Consider the following 6,813-nt stretch of genomic DNA (forward strand, 5'->3'; position numbering starts at 1 on the left):
TTTGGCCATGTGATCAAGTCTTAAGCTTGTTTTGAAAGTGAGAATTGGGAAATTCCCAAATTTACTAATATGGTGTTAAGGCAAAGATTGAGCTTTTTGGAAATGTACTTTGAAAGACTTTTGAATGAAAGCATATCTTCTATAAGACAACAAAGATGTTCTAGTTCAACCTTTTACCAAAAACAAGATCACATAAATCGATATGGAAGCAACATATGGTTGATGCCTTGGTCAATAACGACCTTGCAATGCCATTGAAAGAGCATAAAGAGGGTGTTTACATTGATGATCGGTGTTCACTCTTGAGGTGTAATTAGCTCTCGACAAATGTATGTGCAGAATTGGACGTTTGACTCGTGTGTTAATTTTCATGTTACCCCTCACAAGGAGTGGTTCTACAGTTATGCTTCTACACATGGTTCAATTAAGCTGGGTGATTGTCATTAGCTTGAGATAGAGATGTAAAGTTGCGTATAGATAATGGTACTAAGTTCATACTACGAGGTGTTAGACATGCACCAAATCTAAATAAAATCTTGGTTTTAGCAAGACAGCTTGATGAGCTTAGATGCACTACATTGCTTGGCAATGGTTCCAAGATAATCAACAAGAGGTAACTACGTGATGCGCAAAGACCAAAATTCAGGCTCTTTATATTCCTTGTATGTCTCTTTTGTGAAAGATAATTTTGTAGACGTAGCCAAGTTTCTTTCTACACTAAGTTGTGTCATAGTTGGCTTAGTCATATGAGTCAAAAGAGAATGAATCAAATGTAGCGTTTTGGCTATTTCCTCGTGCTAAACTATTCTAATTTAATTTATGTGAGCCTTGCATATATGGAAAACAGATTAGGCTTACCATTGTGCCATTGGATCAAAAGTTAGGAAATCTTCTAGATTTGATTCATAGTGATCTATGTGGTTCTATGCCACATGAGTCTCTAAGGGGCATTATATTTCTTGACTTTCATAGATGACTCTACTCCAAAGGTGTGGGTCTACCTCGAACAATAAATATGAATTTTTTTCTACATTTTATAAGTCCCTAGCTATGGTCGAGAACCAATAAGACAAGAAGTTGAAGGCTTTGCCCAGTCACAATGGGGTAGAGTATATCTTCAGTGAGTTTAACGACTTCTAAAGCAAACGAGGAATAAGAAGATAGTTTACTACACTGCACACACCTGTTTAGAATAGAGTTGTTGAGTGCATGAATAGAACTATTCAAGAAAGGGTCACTTCCATGCTATCTACGGAAAATTTACCTCATGAGTTTTGTGGAGACGCGTTTTATGACAATAGTTTATATAATAAATAGGTCACCTAGTACACCATTCAACTACAAGATTTTGCAAGAGATGTGGACATGCAAGAAGCCTAATTATGATAGATTATGTATGTTTGGGTGTGAGGCATTCCTACATGTGCCTATAGATTATAAAGAAGCTGGATCCCTAGTCACACAAATGCCTCTTCATAGGCTATGTTGCAAATGAAGAAATGGATTATCGTCTCTAGCACCTGTAATCTTGGAGAGTTATTCATAGCTCATAAGTGATCTTCAATGAATTAAAGATGCATAGATATCCATTAAAAGAGGTTGAATATAACAAAATAGGATTCCAGGATGTAGCCTTAGGTCTAGCTACACAAACGGCTCAGTCTACTAGCGATGTACCTACCACTAGTAGTGATCTAAAGAGATCTAATGATGCTCCTAAGAGAGTAGAGTCCAACAGTCTAGCAATGAGGAGAGCTACACATGTCTCTCGTGTTCTTGAGTGTTCGTATCCAGGGTTAGACTATTCATTGGTTGCAGACTGCATAGCGCCTACCTCCAAGAGGCTATTGAGATGGAAGATAGCATGAAGTGGGAGCAAGAAATGCAATCTAATTATAGTTCAATTATGGCTAATGAAAGTTGGGGATTGATAGAGTTGGCAGAGGGAAGAAAAGCCTAAGAAGTACATGGAAAAAGATCCCAAACCTAAGTATAAGGCTAAGGGTTTCAAGCAAAAGAAAGACGTGAACTTTGATGATATTTTTTCTCTTGTAGTCAAGATGACTACATTGTGTCTTGTGCTTGGACTTGTAGCTAGAAAACAATGGGTTCATCCTAGCCTAAGTTACCCTCAACACTATATATCACATGGGGTTTGAATGAAGGCAAAGCTGTGAGATCAATGACATACAAGATAGGCACGATCTTCGTGACAACGGGTGTTGGATGGCGAGCGATTGAGTTTACTTTTTAGGGTCGAGTTTACTTTTGCTTGCACATGTTCACTACAATGTGGAGTGTTGGACAATGAAACCCACATGATTGCATGGTTAGCGCACAAGCCTGCAAATGTGGAGGTTGCGGGCTCGAGGCTGAGCTACGGAATGACAAAATCAATTCCGCTGACATTTTGTGGGTCGTCCATCCCCCTTGAAATCCCTCTTGAGATCTATGCAAAGCCTCGACCGTCGTTGGTCCCATTTGTCGCCTCATTAAATAAAATGTTTAGTATAGTGTTGCGGCTTGTTCTTCAAAATACTCTAATCAACATGGTTTATATAGCACTCAACACCTTTACAATTACAATTTTATTAAAAAACATGGCTTATACCTAATATCTTACTTACATACTGGCTTACTCAAAAAGAAAGTCGGTTTGTTTTGGAGATCCTCACCTTTATTCCTGGAGAGGCATCCCACCAAATACTCCTATGAGCATCCCCCCCCCCCCATGTCAGAAACCCCGTCCAGGTTTGCACACCCATGCAGGCACTTTGCCGATTGGCTTGCCTCCTTCCATCCCCAACCCCTACCTATGCTGCAACAGACACACTATAGCCTCTTGCAAAATTGGATAAGCTGGAGATCTTAGAGAGAGAGAGAGAGAGAGAGAGACAGAGACAGAGAGGTTTCACCACCCTAGCTTGAGAGAGCCACCCATTGTTTCTCTCAAAACAACGCCACCTAATGTTCTAACCGATAGAGGGAAGCCTCTCAAATTCTTCACCACCTCGACCCGTCGAAAAAAAAACTAACCCCACAGCGAAAGAATCTGAACCAGATGCCATTGAAAAATATTTTTTCATCATTGAATAGAAATACCTATACAATTTTAGGGTGTGTTTGATTATAATTCAAACACTCAAGACCAAAGAGTCTATGTTTCGGTGAAGAAGCAGTACCTTTTAAAGAGGTTAGACAGGCAGTGTGTATTTTTTGCATCCCTTAATTGTGCGATGAATATGAAGAGGCGTGTGAGGGAAAGGTCGGGATTTGGATCCTCCTTTTCTCCTTGCCCTTTCAAGGATTCATCACCAGCTGCAAGCATGGGAGAAAATTACAGCCCGCCATCGCCCTTGCAGCTCCTGCAAGTGGGACTTATGATGAGCAACTGGTGTTGGACTGGAGGGTGTGGAGGAGTCTTCCAGAGGATGTGCACCTGACGGTTTTAACACTCTTGCCATTGCACAATTAACAACTGGAGGTGCAGATGCTGTGCAAGTCATGGCGTGATCTCTTCTGCCAGATTCACAATGCACCGGCTATTTCTTCTTGGTGGCAGAGTGATACTTGGGTCGTGGTGATCTTGCAGCACCCCTTAAAATGGTGGCATGTTAAAGGTGATCTTCGGGATGTTATAAACGCAAAACCTAGACTGTACTAGAACTAAACCCGGATGGGCCCTTGGCCAGGTTCATTTCTTGGCCAGGTTTAGTTTTAATAAGGCATCCACAGTGCAGATCGGCTCGATGGTTGCGCGTGGACTTCCCATCCATTGATCCCCTTAACCCCCCTTCTAATATGGCATGTGTTATATAGTCCTGAGGTGCGGGCTCTTTGCCCAGATTATTTACCCCTCAATCTATATGAAAACCCTAGTAGTGTCAATAACAACAAGGGAAGATATTATATGGGTGAAAGCATGTTAACTTGTCATGCTTTTTCATGTCCCGGACAATGCTAACTAGCACAATTTTGACATATGCTAACTAGTACAATAACTTGAGCTACATCTCCAAGATCTATGACATATGATATATCAATAGAAAGCACTTGAAACAAGGAATCCAAATGTACAACCTCCGACAAATTTTGATATTATTTGTAAAAAATTTACCAGACACCCAACTTTTTGAAGATGTGCTAACTTGAAATTGCTAACTAGCACAAAAAGCGCGACAGGTTAACATGCTTTCACCCATATTCAATGGAGGTGGAGTGGTCTTCCTCCCTGTGCTACTATAGCACAAGAATTCATGCCCGCTTAGGTACGGAAATCTTGGCAAGCAGGGATCATCAAAAGATTATCCAACATGGGTAGAGGTGGCAATGACACCACCTGACCTCTAGGAATCGCATCTTGGTGTCAATTTTCTCAAATCTTGGTGCTATTTACGTTGCCTTATTTTTGTCCCCAACAATCTTATTTGCATTACTAGTGTGGCCTACTGACACTTGGATAGAGGGGTCAATAAATTATGGACTCCCATTACGTCCATAGTAGAGCGGAAGTGAATGGGTGGACCGGTTGATCCCTTCACAGAGTCCAGTGCTCTACTAGTTATTTTGTCATAAACTTTTTAATGTTATGGTATACCCATATTTTGTCATTGCATTAATACAAGGTTGCCTATTTCATTTAGATGGGGCATTTAAAGATCCATTGTTGTAATTTTCTCATGTCTCTGTGCACTCTATTTCACCCTCCACTATATTCTCTCTCTCTCTTCCCGCAGCGCGGTGCACACATATATTCACCCTCCACAATGTTATATTTTCCTTGAGTATGCTTTCATTCATAACACCCATTCAGGGGTAGCACTAGTCGCTAGGTACCTCTGGATGCAGTCTGACTCATGGCCTAAACTCCATGCTTGGTAGGGCAATGAGAACTACTCCCCTATGCAAATTCTTTCGTAACTCTGATGTATATTGAAAATTGTATAAAGGTGTAAATTGTATATTTTGTGCATAGACCTCCGCGGAGGAGTATCTCTCTCACTAGCAATTTTAGAAGGTTTACATGAGAAATCTTGTAGTGGAAATTTTTCCCAAGAGTTAACCGTGAAGAAGATTTTGTTGGCGGGGTATGTGTGGACAAGATTGCACATGTCCAACATTGGTGTAGAAGCTTTCACAATTGCCAAGTAAATGGAAACAGAAGGCTACTGCATGGTCCAAGGCAATTGGTTATTGCAAAATGAACCCTTCAAAAAATGGGGCATTGATGCTATATGTCCACTACTGCAATTTCACCTCTTAAAATTGATTAAATACCCTATGGATGGTATGAACATTTTTCCTTCGGAGGCTTTCATTCTTGCATGCCAAAATGACTAAGATTTTCTTTTAGTATGAGAAGTGCATCCCCCTTTAACATGAGACATTATATCCCTTGACTATTGAATATCCTCAAACCATGAAGTAAAATTTTGTACTCCGCTTCATTGTTGCTTGCTAAACCTAGTAGATTGACCTTCTCTTTCAGACCACCTCTCCACTTGGGTTGAGCAATGTTAGGAGCAAGCTAACCTGGATACCATTTTTTGGAGCTCTCATTGTAAAAACATGACCTATTATTTTGATAAATCATGAATATTGTAACTCCTATTTTCTGAGTAAATCTTTGTAATTGATGAGCCGGGGCTACAAGCTTCCAAATTGTATCAACCTATCATTACCCATCTTTAGTTAGAGCTCCCAAATTATTAGTTTTTACCACCAAAAACCTTGGCTAAGGTATAAAAGCCAATTTTTGTAAGTTATTTTCAAGTTTTGGATAATGAAATACACAGCCTGAGCTAATGGTGCTCGCTTCTCTCCTTCTTGAGTTTCCTACTCCCTCTCCAGCTGTCACATTGCAGTTGCATTTGTTGCATTGCAACCGTAGGTAAGAGCTCTACGCATTGACGTCTCAGTATTTTGTAGCTTTTAGCGTCGCCGACCCGCTGTCTAATTTCATCATAAGTAGTAATTCACACTTCAAAATCAATAACTAAGCATAGGCGGGGTATTGGGGCATCATTGCTAAGCATTTAGATGCATTCTGGGTCAAAAATGACTAGGTCAAAAATGACTAAATACATCAATAATCACAATTTTCTCACTTGACCTAAAGAGGGATTTGAGGCCATAAGCATGTGTGCTTAGGTCTTATAAACTTGTCCTAGAAGTTTTGTTATGTTTGGATGTCATTTGATCCTGTAACGGATGTGATTTGTTTGCCCCAATGAGCGATTCCCTTTCGGTGATTTTATTCACTTGAGTGTAGCTTGAGTTAAATGAGAGTTTTTAGTTGTTTTTCATGAGATTGACAACCTCTTGTAGCCTCTATGCACTAGTCAAGTCAGCTTTGTCCCATGGATTGACAATTTAATCGTGGTTCTTGCTACATCTGTAATAAGATAGGAGTGAGGTTAGACACCCGTTCCACATTTGACGCCACTGCCTGGGAAGGAAAAGACCTAAACTAGGGAAAAATACGAGCATCTTGTGAAGTTATCCTTTAACTTCCTCTAGGATCTCCTAGAGAAGAAACTTTCTTTTAGAACCGCATAGCCTAAGATTGTCGTCTTTTGCTGTGTAGAGGTAGCTTGGAGGTAAGTTGTACTTGACGAGTGCCTTTAGGATTGTAGAACTAAATTAGAATTTTGAGAATTATTGATAGATGAAACAAGTCTTAAGATCAATGCTCAAAAAATCATAAAAAATAAGAAAACGAGTGTTTGTGGATACTTTCCACAACCCCATTGCATGAGAACCTAGGAGTAGGATAAGTAGGGTCCGCGGTGGATTTCAGAACATTGATCTTTC

This window comes from Adiantum capillus-veneris, chromosome 1 (genome assembly GCF_014529385.1).
Source record: "Adiantum capillus-veneris isolate H3 chromosome 1, ASM1452938v2, whole genome shotgun sequence".
Classification (NCBI taxonomy): Eukaryota; Viridiplantae; Streptophyta; class Polypodiopsida; order Polypodiales; family Pteridaceae; genus Adiantum; species Adiantum capillus-veneris.